Source organism: Cygnus olor (genome assembly GCF_009769625.2).
Source record: "Cygnus olor isolate bCygOlo1 chromosome W unlocalized genomic scaffold, bCygOlo1.pri.v2 SUPER_W5, whole genome shotgun sequence".
Classification (NCBI taxonomy): domain Eukaryota; kingdom Metazoa; phylum Chordata; class Aves; order Anseriformes; family Anatidae; genus Cygnus; species Cygnus olor.
Window position 1 is genome coordinate 1,220,761 of NW_024429076.1, and position 14,698 is coordinate 1,235,458.

The window sequence follows — 14,698 nt, forward strand, 5'->3', positions numbered from 1 at the left end:
TAATTACAATAATAATGTAGAAAGCAAGTGATGCACAATGCAATTGCTTACCACTTGCTGACCGATACCCATTCCATCCCTGAGCAGTGGTGTCCCCCCCGGCCAGCCACCCCATATTAATTGTTCAGCATGACGTCAGATGGTATGGAATACCCCTTTGGCCAGTTTGGGTCAGCTGTCCTGGTTCTCTCCCCTCCCAAAGTCTTGTGCACTCCCAGCCTCCTTGCTGGCAGGGCAGTATGAGGAGCTGAAAAGTCCGTGACTCTGTGTAAGCACTGCTTTGCAACAACTAAAACATCAGTGTGTTATCAGCATTATCATCATCCTAAATCCAAATCACAGCACTATACCAACTATTAGGACTAAAATTAACTCCATCCTAGCCAAAACCAGGACACAGACATAAGCTTTACATTAATTTAACATCTGCTATGACAGTCCATATACAAATGGCAGAGTCCTTGACTAATACACAATTCTATTTGTGCAAGTCAGATTCTGATTATTCATATGTGGCTTAAAATGTTTTATAATAATTTTGTTGCTTTTTTTTTGCTTTGTTTTTGTTTTCCCACTTTTTAACTGAAAGAATAACAATTTGTTTCCATAAATACATTTTAAGTGTTTAAAGGTAGTTAAGCAATAGTTTTCCCCTTTAAAAAAATACAACTTTTAATGCTTAATCTTTTCTTCACCAACACAAAAGAAACTTCTGTGCTGCTCTAAAATTCTGTGGTGGGTTGATCCTAGCCAGCAGCTAATCACTTGCTCACTCCCTCTGTGCAGGATGGGGGAGAGAATAAGAAGGGCAAACGGGAGAAAAATTCATAGGTCAAGATAAAACCAGTTTAAAAGGTGAAGCAAAAGCTGTGCATGCAAGCAAAGAAAAATAAGGAATTCATTCACTAGTTCCACTCCGCAGGCAGATGTCCACCTACATCCTAGAAAGCAGAGTCTCAGCAAACAAAAAGTTACTTGGGAAGACAAATGGGAAACTTCGTCCCCCTCCTCTGGTACCGTGCTAACAGATCCACGTCCTTCTTGATCAGCTGACTTAGTAAGGTCAAACTTGGCTTGGCTTTTGGCTGTTCTAACTTGATATTTACATTTCCAGATTTTAGCTTTCTATATGAATTTATCCTGTGTTTCTGCTTTCTCCTATTGTTTTCTGTTAGAATGTTACTCATTTAGGACATGAGTGCAAATAAGGTTAGTGAGAGACTGCACAACTTCTTGTATAAATCACTGTTTTAATTTAGATCTGCACCATTCTTGTTGCTTCGGAGTTTATCCTTAATTACTCATTCCCAAAAGTTTTGATAGAAGACAGCCAGAAGCTTGATAACCTTTAAAGACTTATGTAAATTTTATATAAATCACTGTGAAAGGTGATGCTTTCTATTTAATGTTAAATAAATACAGATCTTACTTTGTAAACATTGGTCTGTATTTTATAAGAAAAATAAGGTTTATTCTGGTCTAATCATTCCACAAGAAATAGTCATATTACATTTCTGGCAAAGGTATTGTATTAAATTATATTGGTTTGTTAAAACGCGAGAGAACAATAATAAAAGATTGGTAGTGTTCAATAATATTTTTGGTTGCAGCTTCATAGTGTTTAATTGTTTCACAGTTGATTCCTGAGCTTTAAACAAACAAACAGACAAAAAAAAACCAACTGCTGATTTCTCCCTTATTTACCAGCATCAAGAACAAGTGTTTAATAATACGGTGGATGGAAAAGAAATCTACAATACAATTCGTCGCAAAACAAAGGATGCTTTTTATAAAAATATTGTCAAAAAAGGTTATCTTCTAAAAAAAAGTGAGTTCTGTTGCTTCTATAAAATGTTTCTCTTAAAAAAAAAAAAAGCAGATTTGGATGCATGTTTTGTGTAGCACTGGTACCTAGTGGAGGCAAAATCGAAGTGAGCAAAAGGTTATAGAAAGCCTTTAAAAGGTATGAAAGGTTCTTTTTCCTTAAATTCATCAATAGAAATACATAATACATAAAATGACACGTAATATAAAGTTGATTGGCAGTTCTTGCTGAAAAAAAAACAAAGAGCAGCACAAAAACTAAGTGCCTTTCATCAAAGGTAATATTCAAACTCATTAAATGAAGTACACTTTTATAAAATGTATTCATACTTAGTATGCAATTCATTTAAATTTAAGCTGATGGCATGAGTTAGAGAGCTAGATTAATGTAAATCAGTGCGTTCATTGGAGACCAGAGCTGGTTTAATATTGTTATTCCAAGCTAGGTAATGTGTGTAATTTAAAATGTGTATCCTGGGTAGTTCTGTATAGACAGAACTTAGTAGTAGTAGTTCTGTATAGACAGAACTATTAAAGTTCTGTCTAACACTGACACAGTCAACGTAATGTACAGTAATTGGATTAAAAGCTGCCTGACTCATCCCAATATATCCTTGAAGAATTGCCATTGAATAAGGTTTTGGAGTTCCAAGGAAGCTAGTCCCTTACCAAGTATCATGGTTTTAGTTTTTTTTTGTTTCCGCTAAAGCTGATTTTAATGATCAGCAATAAAACAAACATTTAAAAAATAAACATAAATAAAAATAATAATAATGTTTCTAGAAATGACGAAGACCTTAACTAAAACAATAAGTTCCAGATAATGGCCTGGATAGCGAGCAAAAGTGAGAAAGAAGGCAAGCGCTTAGATATAGTCAAATATAAAAGATGCATTCAAAGGAAATAAAAACTAGATCCTCTGAATAAAGCAAGGAAAGCACCTCTTCTCTTGAGAGTGTTAATTCTGAGATAAGATGTAGAGGGCTGTGGTAGAGTTGAGGAATTAGCTGAGAATAAACTTTTAAAAATAAATAAATAAAATTTTAGCTAAAGGGGATACTGAGATACTTTAAATGTGCAAGCAGGAATACTGAATAGGTATGGAGAGAGACACGTACCTGCATATAGAACAAAAAGTTAATAAAATCACTCTTCCATCTAGTAGAGTATGACTAGATGTTAAAGTAGGTTTTCCAAAACTGTGAGTACTACTGCTTGTTTATGAAGGTATGTGGTAGATCTATGATGATCAAGTTGAAAATTAATGCTGAATGCTTTTCTAAAAAGTACTGTGTCTTATGTTTTTACGTTTTTCTCTGAAATGTGGAACTGGCCAAATTCTTGGATATAGGTGTGTTTGGGTTCAGGTTTGGTTCTGATTCAAGTATGTGTATATTATGTTCCTATTTCTGTTCTGTAGTGGTACGGTTTTAAGATATCGTGATGCAATTTGTTATGCTGATGAGCTGGTAAGAGTTTAGGAATAATTTTCTCATGTCAGGAGAAATCTGTTTCTTAATTTAAAACACCTTTATTAATTTGGATTGTTTACAGCATCACACATTATTTGCGAACTGCATAGACAGTCTTCTCATTGGTATGAATGGAGTTGTGTGGGCAGCTCGTGCACTTGCTTAATCCTGTTGAGATTAATGAAAATGTTTAGAGAACCATCTACAATTGTACCTGAACATGTGAAGAGGGTCTGTTTTTAGCTAGATGTTGCAAAAAATTGAATATGCATACTGATATTATTGCTTAAGCATGGTTAACTGTATGTCGTTTTTCTGTTTGTATTTTGACAAAAACCTTACTGCCCTCTTTTCTCTTCATTTACAAAATTTATATTTTCTTTAAAACAATATTGTAACTTCCTACTTGCTTTTCTACAGGTAAGGGGAAGAGATGGAAAAACTTGTACTTTATATTGGAGGGAAATGATGCCCATCTTATTTATTTTGAAAGTGAAAAACGAGCCACAAAACCTAAAGGTTTAATAGACCTTAGTGTGTGTTCCATCTATGGAGTACATGACAGTTTATTTGGCAGGTACGACACTGATTTTTTAATGCTTGTACATGCAGCAGGGCAGTTAACTGCTAGTTTGAGGCATGTACAGTACATGGACAATGTGTCAGTAATGAACAAGGTGTTTTTTGTGTGTGTTTTTTTTTTCTGATTGTGAAATGTAAGCATTGTGACTGTTGGTTTATATTGTGTTTTATTCCGTAGTTGGTATAGATTGCAAGAGTGTATGTAGACAGATTTAACTGATTAATGGTAACTTGTTAAGCCATGGCAACTTGACTGCTAGCAACTGTTCATAAACAAATTCTAGTAAGAAATTTTAGAACTTAGTCTTAAGATTGTCTTGTGTGTAATAATGATTTGGGCTCTTGCATTGTCATTTTTCAATATTGCGTATTAATTGTTCCCCATTTTGTATTACAGGCATTAAAAAGATTATGAAGCAACTCTATTGAGGGTTTTAATCCTATTGAACCAAAAATTGACAAGATCAAGGATTTTGTCAATTCCAAAAGATCTGCATTCTTTTGTTGATAGGTATTAGAAAGCTAAATTGGGGGGTTGAAACTACTCTATGTTCAATGCTCCTTACAGTCAAACAGCAGAAATGTATTAGTTCAATGTGAACTTTGATTTGGCAGATATCAAGAAATGGAGGCATTTGTCAATACTACAAAGATTAATAAACCTTATGGGTTTTGTTCCTTTATTAAGGCCAAACTGTTTTCAGATAGTAGTTCAGCACTTCAGTGAAGAGCATTACATCTTTTACTTTGCAGGAGAAACTCCAGAACAAACACAGGTGAGAGTTTTTGTTGATAAATATAATTTTAAAAGCAAATTTTTTTTTTGTCTTGTAATGTTTAATATTACCCTTCTGTAATAGAAAGCATGCGTACCACAGATGGTGGCTATGTCTACATTAACAAATATTACCATGCAATAGTAGCAAATCTGTAAGGGAAATTGTTGGTGCTGAGAATGTAGCTTTAGGGATTTTACTTTGGACAAGTTTTAGTCTGGTCTCATGTACTGAACTCTCATTAGTTTCCCTAAAATATTTCTGGAGAATATCTTTTGGAGTAGTTCAGTCCAAAAAAAATTGTTTGCTCTCCAAGAATCTTCTATGTTATGAACCAAAGCATGGTAAGTGGGGAGTTTTCCTTCAAGAGTGCTTCTTGATGTGAACAAAAATGCAAGTATGTCCAGCGATCAAAATTTGTTGAGCATTTTACAGTTATTTGTCCTGACCATAAATTGGTGGTTGTTTATATTCTTGGGCACTGATTCTGCATGAAAAGTAAGATTTATTTATTTTTAAATTAGTATCATTTAGTTATTAGCTCTCTAGCAATTAATGTTTGCAGATTAAAAATTGTAGGAGTGGAGCCTAATTCTCTAAAAGTCACCCACCAGCAGAAGAATGTATGTAAGATGTGATAATGTTCTTAATCATTAAGTTGTTTTGGTATTCCATGGCTCTGAAATATACCTGTGTTAGAAGTTAACCTTTGCATTTGATTTTATTTAAGAACGTACAGTAGGCAGAATACTCTGTCCTGTTTTCTGAACGTTCAGTATAATCTGCTTTTGGGTTAGACTTGCTTAACATTTAAGCTGTTCACTGCATTTATACAGAATACTGGGATTTCATTTATAAAATTATTCTTGTTAAGGCAAGTCAAATGTCTTACAGATGCTTCTGATTTCAGAAGTTTCAGTTGTCTGTACCTTGTAAAATTTCATGGAAGAATAGCTTTGTTGGTATATTAAGGAAAACTTGCTAGTTTTCATATAATGTAGTAAATATCAAAGCAGCTGTCCAATGGATTGCATGATGTCTTTGATGTTTGTACAAAACATTAGTGAATGTAATGTGAAGTGTAGCCTCATATACTAGTGTCACTGTACATGCCATGGTGCATTACTCATACTAGTGTAAACTTTGGAATTTAAGGGGATAAGTTTTCTTGTTAGGAGGGGGAATAAAGAGGAGCATATATATAGGAAATATTTATATTAATTTAGAGTATTTAGGAGGTTCTGTGGGTCTTCAATTGCTTTTCCTTATTTGGATAAGGAAACAAGCTACAAAAAAATGCGTAGTTGAGAGTTCTTCCTTTTGTGGAAGGTTTTGAAAGCTAAAACTTCACTCACAAAGTGATTTACCTGAGAATAGCTCCAATACAGAATGTACCTGTATTTTTAAAATGTGGAAGGTAATGTAAAGGATAAGACTGAAAATGTCTTTTTTTTTTCTTTAATGACATTATTAAATTGTACTTTGAGTAGGCAGCAGATCTTTGAACTACTGCACCTTTATGAATGTTACTCAAAGCCTAAATTTTGTGCTTTAGAAAAACTTACAAAATTTGGGGGTGGGGGATGAAAACATGAGAATGAGGCTATACCATATCTTCTACCTTACAAAATATCCACTCTGCTCTCTGCATTTGTGAGCAGAGAGAATGGGGGTGTAGGTTATAATTTTCACTGTTTCTCTGTTAATGCTGCTTTGTTTTTTGTTTGAAGCATATGCAGTAAAATATGACTGTGATACAGAAATGGACGAGAGAATGATCAGAACAGTTTGACTTGTCAACTGTTATTTTCTCAGAAGCACCCAAGTCTTGCTTCATTTTATACACTGTTTTTAATTTAATGTAATATCACTAATTTTGAAAATTGGTAAAGGTCACGCTGTATATCCATTAGTAATGCTTGATATTCCTAAAAGAGAATCAGTTTTGTAAATACTTTCTTTAGTTTTGCTGAGTAAAGACGAATTTTGCTTTAATATTCAAATTTTCATAATTTGAACTGCATACAAGTTGTTTTTTTTCAATCTAAAGAAAACTTCAGATACTTCAATGTATTTTTATTTTTTAGACGTCTGTTTTAGTGCAAGAAGGTGAGTCTGACTTCTTGTTACACTGTTCTGTGCCTTTCTCTCTTAGGACTGGATGAAGGCTCTGCAGATGTTTTGCAGTTTAAGAAAAAACAGTCCAGGGAAATCCAATAAACGTCTACGTCAGGTGAAGCTATGTAAATAATGGGGGGGGGGGGGGGGATTGTCTCCTTGTTGTAAAATGATGCTGATCTCAGAACTTTACTTTCAACAGTAGCAAATCCTGCATGTACTTTCTTTCTTGGAGTTATGCAGTACCTTTGTTAAACCCACCGGAGTGAATTCCTCTTTGTTAACGTAGAATGGCTTGGGTTGGAAGGGACCTTAAAGATCATCTAGTTCCAACCCCCCTGCCACGGGCAGGGATGCCACCCACTAGATCAGATTGCCCAGGGACTCATCCAACCTGGTCTTGAACACCTCCAAGGATGGGGCATCCACTACTTCTCTGGGCAACGTGAAGTGAAGGATTTCCTCCTAACCTCTAATCTAAATCTCCCCTCTTTTAGTTTAAAGCCATTCCCCCTTGTCCTGTCATTGTCTGCACGAGCAAAAAGTTGTTTTCCATCTTTTTTATGAGCCCCTTTAGGTATTGAAAAGCTGCAATAAGGTCACCCCAGAGCCTTCTCTTCTTCAGGCTGAACAGCCCCAGCTCTCTCAGCCTTTCTTCATAGGAGAGGCTCACCAGCCCAGTGGCGTGCTATCAGCACAAATCTAAAACACAGCACCATATCAGCTGCTTTGAAGATAATTAACTCCATCCCAGCCAGAGCCAGCACAATCTCCACCACTTATTCCATACATTTGCATCATGCTCAGGTCCCACACTATCCACAATACATCCTCATTAATTACCACCCCCTTCCTGTCCTTTGACATATACACAGATATCATTCCCTTTGTCTGTGGGCGGCCTCATTGAAGTGTTTATAAAAAGGACATTGAGTTCATTTAGTCTGTGACCTTGACTCCATCTGTTATGGTGGTCACTCAGGACAGGAGAGGCAACGTGTTGTGTCGAGTTATTGGGCACCAAAGCCAGCTCAGGTTGGGTTGCTGCTGCACTTGCCTGGCTTCTTCCAAGGCTCATCCTTCATTAGTTTGGGTGGTTCCTGTTACAGTACTTCCTATAACATACAACTCAAATCATGGATTACAGCAGTTTAAACGTATATCCATTACAATCTCCACCCCTTGTCCCTTTGGACTATGCTACAGAGTTTAACACTGCAATGAACTCCGTCCCTTGCCCCTGCTCCAGCATGGGTCCTCTGTGGGCTACGGTCCCTTTTGGGGGTCTACCTGCTCTGGCATGGGCTTATGCACAGGCCACAGTCCCTTCACAGGTGTACCCGCTCTAGCGTGGATTTATCCAGTTACTTTGACTCCAGTTCATACCGGAGTTCTAACATGTATGGTACAGGTGCACTCGACTTTGTTCAGGTCTTGATAGTCCACTGTTAGCCTCCACTCTCCATCCAACCTTCACGCTGGACATATGGGACTACTAAAGGGTGAGCGAGTCTTGCTGAGCACTCCTGGGCTCCCCAGTCAATGAATCAGCTCATGGATGGGAACCAGGCAATCTCGGTGCATTATTGCCACTGATTCACTGTCATAGTAACAATTGGCACCTGCTGCTCTTTGACATGCAGCAACCTCACAACAGAAGAGTTTGGAAAAGGTAGACAGCTGTACAGCTGGGTAGAGCTCTTCTCTGTACCCAGGGCAACCACACCAAAAGCCTGCCAGTACCCTTCTGGGTCCCTGAATTACCCTCAGTAACCTCTCTCCCGAGTTATCCTATCCTATAGGAAGGATGCACAGGGCCTCCAGGCCAGTCACAGAGGAGTGCTTTTGCCACTCATTTCCAGTTAGGCTCACTTTGGCCTCCAATACAGTTAGCTGCTGGGATTCCCCTGTCACTCCAGAAATACAGATGGGTTCTGCCCCTTTATAGGTTGATGGCATTACAGTACACTGTGCACCAGTGTCCACTAGAGCCTTATACTCCTGTGGGTCTGATGTGTGAGTCCATTGAATCCGCACAGACTAATAAACCTGGTTGTCCCTTTCCTCCAGCTGGCTGGAGGCAGGGCGCCTCTAATCCTGGTCATTGCATTTGAATTCATTACTTGCTTCCTGTAAATGTGAATCGAATGTCCCTCCACTATAACCAGGAGTAAACTCAACCCATCTACTCTGTCTGGAGAACTGCCCAGTAGAAACTGGAACAGTAATTATCCTGGAAGAACACCCTTTTGTGATTGTTTTTCCTTGCAACTCACATACCCGTGCTTCTAGTGTCAAGGTAGATTTATCATCCCACTTCCTCTCCTCATTTCCTCCCCGTGGTCACACATAAAACCACAGGGTGGCATGTGGTGTGCACACACGATACCCTTTCCCTTGAGCAAAAAAGGCTGATTCCTAATAGCTGAGATACTGGCCGGTATGAATAGGGAGGAAGGCATTCTCTTTGAGTTGCTGGACTTCTTTGGACAGTTTCTCTACAGCTGAGATACAGGCCCATAGGGAGGAAGAAAGATTCTCTTCTAATTGCCAGAGTTGGCTGGCCACTACATCCACTGTTGGTGCCTCTGTGTCTCCAGAGTACTTGCGTATGATGATGGTGCACTCTGTACAATCTTCTGCTACATGGACCGTGTGCTCTGGACTTCATCTGGGTCTTTGGATACCTGATCATTGTCCAGGTTGCTATAGATCGCCTCCACCATAGCTAATTCACTCAGGTACTGGATACTTCTCTCCACAGTTGTCCACTTGCCTGGGTGACATACAACATCTTCCTTGAAGGGATACCTTTCCTTCACGCCTGACAGGAGTCGCCTACAGAGGCTGAGGGCTTGTGCCTCTTTTCCAATCACTTTGTCAATGACCCTTTCCCTAGAGAGGGATCCCAGCTGCTTGGCTTCCCTGTGTTCTAATTCCTGGCTACTGGCCCCGTTATCCCAGCACTGGAGCAGCCAGGTGACTCACCTGGACAACAGCTGAAATCTTTTCGCATATCTCGCAGCAGTTTCTGACTCATAGAATCATAGAATGGCTTGGGTTGGAAGGGACCTTAAAGATCATCTAGTTCCAACCCCCCTGCTCTGGGCAGGGTTGCCAACCACTAGAGCAGGCTGCCCAGAGCCGCATCCAGCCTGGCCTTGAATGCCTCCAGGGATGGGGCATCCACAACCTCTCTGGGCAACCTGTTCCAGTGCCTCACCACCCTCTGAGTGAAGAATTTCCTCCTAACCTCTAATCTAAATCTCCCCTCTTTTAGTTTAAAGCCCTTCCCCCTTGTCCTATCATTATCTGCCCAGGTAAAAAGTTACTCTCCATCTTTTATATGAGCCCCCTTTAAGTACTGAAAGGCTGCAATGAGGTCTCCCCGGAGCCTTCTCTTCTTCAGGCTGAACAGCCCCAGTTCTCTCAGCCTTTCTTCATAGCAGAGGTGCTCCAGCCCTCTGATCATCTTTGTGGCCCTCCTCTGGACCATCTCTAACAGGTCCACATCCTAGTGCTGGGGGCCCCAGACCTGGACACAGTATTCCAAGTGGGACCTCACAAGGGCAGAGTAGAGGGGGACAATCACCTCCCTTGACCTGCTGGCCATGCCTCTGTTGATGCAGCCCAGGATGTAGTTGGCCTTCTGGGCTGAAAGCGTGCACTGCTGGCTCATGTCAAGCTTTTTGTCCACCACAACCCCCAAGTCCTTCTCTGAAGGGCTGCTCTCAATGTGTTCTTCTCCCAGTCTGTACTCATGTCCGGGTTTCCCCCGACCCAGGTACAGCACCTTGCACTTGGCCTTGTTGAACCTCATTAGGTTCACGTGGGCCCACTTCTCAAGCTTGTCCAGGTCCCTTTGGACGGCATCCCTTCCTTCTGTTGTATCTCACTCCATCATAGAGGACCACCAGATTGGTCAGGCACGATTTGCCCTTGGTGAAGCCATGCTGGCTGTCTCGGATCACCTCCTTGTCCTGCACGTGCCTTGACATTGCTTCCAGGAGGATCTGTTCCATGATCTTCCCAGGCACGGAGGTGAGGCTCACCAGTCTGTAGTTCCCTGGGTCTTCCTTTCTACCCTTTTTCAAAATGGGAGTGATGTTTCCCTTTTTCCAGTCACCAGGGACTTTGCCTGACTGCCAGGACTTTTCAAAGATGATGGAGAGAGGCTTGTCAACTATATCAGCCAGTTCCCTCAGGACCCTGGGATGCATGTCATTGGGCCCCACAGATTTGTACCTGTTCAGATTCATCAGGTGGTCTTGAACCTGCTCTTTGCTTTCATTGGGAGGGACTTTGCTCCCCCAACCCTCACCTAGAGGTTCAGGGATTCAAGAGATGTGGGAAGCCTGACTGGCAGTGAAGACTGAAGCAAAGGACTCGTTTATGATTTCTGTCTCATCCCCTTCCTGTTCTTGCAATTGCTCTGCTGCAGTGCAGGCTGCCTCTTCTGATTCTTCATCCTGCTCCCTCTCAGAAGGAGCTTTTTCCTCCCCTGCTAACTGAGTCAACCTCCATTGTTTCTTCCATTGTTTCTTCTAGACTATAGGAGCAACTGTTATAGTTGAGGGTTAAATCACTGGCTTAGCCAGTATGCATTTATAAGTCTTCAGATCCGGAGACCCTCTTGAGCCCTTCAAGCAAGTGCCAGAGGATCAGTAGGAGTAGGCCAGGTCCCAGCACAGTGCTAAAAAATTGTGTCTCTGATATATAGGCATCCTTTCTTCAAGCATTCTGTCACTTCAACAAGATTCCATGCCTCTTGAGGTTTCAAGGTTTCAAGCCCTACGCCTTTGGGGGGGGGGGGGGGGGGCGTATTCCTCAGAAAGGGAAGCAAATACTACGTGAATTAATTTGCACGTTCTCCAAAGTATAAAGGAAAATAAGTCTCCAGTGTTTCACAGAGTGGTTTAAGTTGGAAGGGACCTATGGACGTCATTTGGTCCATGTCTGCTAAACAGTGCTAAGTTTGCTGTTTGCTAAGTAAAAATTTTTATGTCGTAATCTGTTTTCTAAGGGACTTTAAGGAAACTTTATTCTGAATTGTTATATAAAGATCTTTTCAATGTTTCTTGAACTGTTCTTTGAAACTTCTGTTACTAAATATTTGAATTTAAATGGAATGTTGACCCTTTCAAGTGTGATATTTCCTGTATTTGTCTAATTTGACTTGAGCTGATATTAGTAGATGTCGGATTAATCTATGAACTGTATGCAATTCATAAGTTTGTAAAATAAAAGACTGCTTAAAACATTTAATGTAAATGATTTCAGAGTTTGCTTTTCATTTTCTGGAAATTGGGTTGCAAAGTGCTATTATTTTGAGAATCTATAATACGGATTAGTATCCCCCTTTTAACAGGGAGAAAACAGTGTAGTGTGTTGAATAAGGGAATTCTGTGTAATCTGTTAGGAAAGCACCAAATATGGCACTGTGTTTGGAATTGTCCATGGCTCTTATTTGAGATACAGGTCTCTGACTTCAGTAGAATTTTCTATGCATAGAAAAGTTAGTACTTGCAAATCTGGATGTCTCATATTGTGGCTTTTAAAAGGAAAAAATGAGTTTAAACTACGGTGCTGGAGATTTATTTTCAACTGTTATTTGAGTTGCTCTTAAAATCTTGTTCCATTACTCCTGTTTCTTGCTCTTTCAATTAGGAAATTGTAGTTTGCATTTTATATTTGTATCTTGACATTAAGCCTTCACGTGGGGGGGGGGATTTTATTTATTTATTTGTTTGTTTATTTATTTATTTTATTTATTTAGAAATAAATTTTGTGTATTTTCTTTAGGTCAGCAGTCTTATTTTGCATGTAGAAGAAGCTCATACACTCCCAGTAAAACATTTTACTAATCCGTATTGTAACATCTACCAGAATACGCCATTGGGGGGTGGGATTGCTAATCACTCCAGGTACCTGTCCAAATTCTCCCACACTTCTTGCAACCCATGACTCAAGTGCTTATGTGGCATTCCCAAATCACAGTTAAATCATAGAATCTCAAAATCATAGAATGTCTGAGTTGGAATAGACCCATGAGGATCTTCAAATCCAACTCCTGTGTCCCCAAAGGACCACACAAAAATAAACCAAACCCCTTTAAATTAAAAAAACATTTAGTTTTTAGTTTAACTTCTAATTAAAAAAAACTTTAACCTCTAGTTAACCTTTTGAGTAGCTGGAATTAGATTGACAGTACACACCATTATAAACAATACGGTTAGCCAAGGATGGTCCAGAAACTCAAGAGCCATTGCAGCATGGCAGGACACATCTACCTTAAAGGAGAAAGGGAGTTGCCATTCTTCATTTTCCCCAAGTGGCTCCCAGAGGAGAAGAGGAGGAAGGTGCAATTGTTAATTGTCTCCACAACATTGTTGAGTACTGGGATATCAGCACTGCAGTGCCTGAATACCAGGCTCAAGGCCAGTGTTTTTATCATAGCTCTCCCAGGGAAAAAAAAAAAAAAAAAAGTAGTGATAAACAGCACAGCAAACTGCAAGAGCCGAAATCAGCCATTAAGAGCTCCTGGAATTTGATGTACAGCAAGAGAGGGAGGAAGCCACAGAGCACATGATGGAACAAATAAACTAGTGTCCAGAACAGACAAAGCAACACTGTGACCAGCAACAAGTAACAACTTTCCAAGTAATAGCTAAACAGCTATAACAACTATAAATTCAGTCTAGCATGCACTGATCAAATCTATCATCTCCTCTAACCTCTTGAGCCTCATGTTGGGTGCCAAAAAGGACTGCAGTGAGTTGACCCCAGTCAACAGCCAACTGGGAAGACAAGTGCTATAACTGCAAACACCAACTTCTTCCTCTTCCTTTTCCTCCAAGCTTTTATTGCTGAGCATGACATCATATGTGCATCATATGTGACTCTTGTGCACCCCCAGCCTACTCATTTCTGACTCACAGCAGAGTGGTAAAGAGGAGGAAAAAGAAGGAAACGCGGACAATGTGCAAACATTGCTCAGCAGTAGCCAAAGTACTGGTGTGTTGTCAACACTCTTTTAGTCAAAAATCCAAACCACAGCACCATAAGGCTACTATGAAGAAAATTAACTCCATCCCAGCCAGACCCAGTACACATTGCAAAATTCAGCATTTTGATTAAAAGCTAATGATAGGGAAAGAAAACTGATAGGGAAAGAAAACTGATGCACTTTTTATTTGGCAGTTGGAGTCTAAACTACGAAGACAAGTTATTTTAGCTTTCTTTTTTTTTTTTTTTTTTTTAAAAAGGAACATAACCCGTGCATTTCCCTGATAGACATAAGTAAGCACAGCAGGGTGTCATTCTACCACCACCCATTTGTATTTTTAATGCTATTAATAATTCCATCTTTTTCACAGAGTAGGAGGACTAGAAAGAACTGGTAACCAGCTTAAATACGTACAACTGTCTGCTAACTAGTGCTATCTTCTACCTCTTCGTGGAAATAATATATTGAATTTTTTGTTTATTCTTTTACTGACCCCTTAGATCTAGTAGCTTCTACCTCAAAGAAAAGCACATGTACTAGCCAAAAGCTTTTGTGCAAAAAGCACAATTCATTCAAGTGTTTGGTTAGATTTTTTTCCTGTCTATATTCCTCTGCTCATGTAACAGTTCTAAAGTATCATAGAATGGCCTGGGTTGGAAAGGACCTTAAAGATCATCTAGTTCCAACCCCCCTGCTCTGGGCAGGGTTGCCAACCACTAGAGCAGGCTGCCCAGAGCCGCATCCAGCCTGGCCTTGAATGCCTCCAGGGATGGGGCATCTACAACCTCTCTGGGCAACCTGTTCCAGTGCCTCACCACCCTCTGAGTGAAAAACTTCCTCCTAATATCTAACCTAAATCTCCCCTGCCTTAGTTTAAGGTGTCAGGAGTGGGATACAAACCCATGCCTCCATTGGAGACC

At 39.8% G+C, this 14,698-nt stretch overlaps 1 protein-coding gene and 1 long non-coding RNA gene across 7 annotated transcripts in view; one reads left to right on the forward strand and one right to left on the reverse strand.

The window, feature by feature from the left end:
- The window catches only part of LOC121062976 (ras GTPase-activating protein 1), a 96,871-nt gene that overhangs the window by 15,375 nt on the left and 66,798 nt on the right, over positions 1-14,698 (reverse strand). The window lies entirely within an intron of this gene.
- Positions 1,591-12,652, forward strand: LOC121062977. 2 transcript variants are annotated; one of them, XR_005815773.1, is made up of 5 exons: positions 1,600-1,828; positions 3,717-3,873; positions 4,567-4,654; positions 6,810-6,887; positions 12,575-12,652. It is a non-coding gene; the product is annotated as an uncharacterized LOC121062977 (long non-coding RNA). The 2 variants fall into 2 exon arrangements; XR_005815772.1 differs by having other exon boundaries at positions 1,591-1,828; positions 3,717-4,654.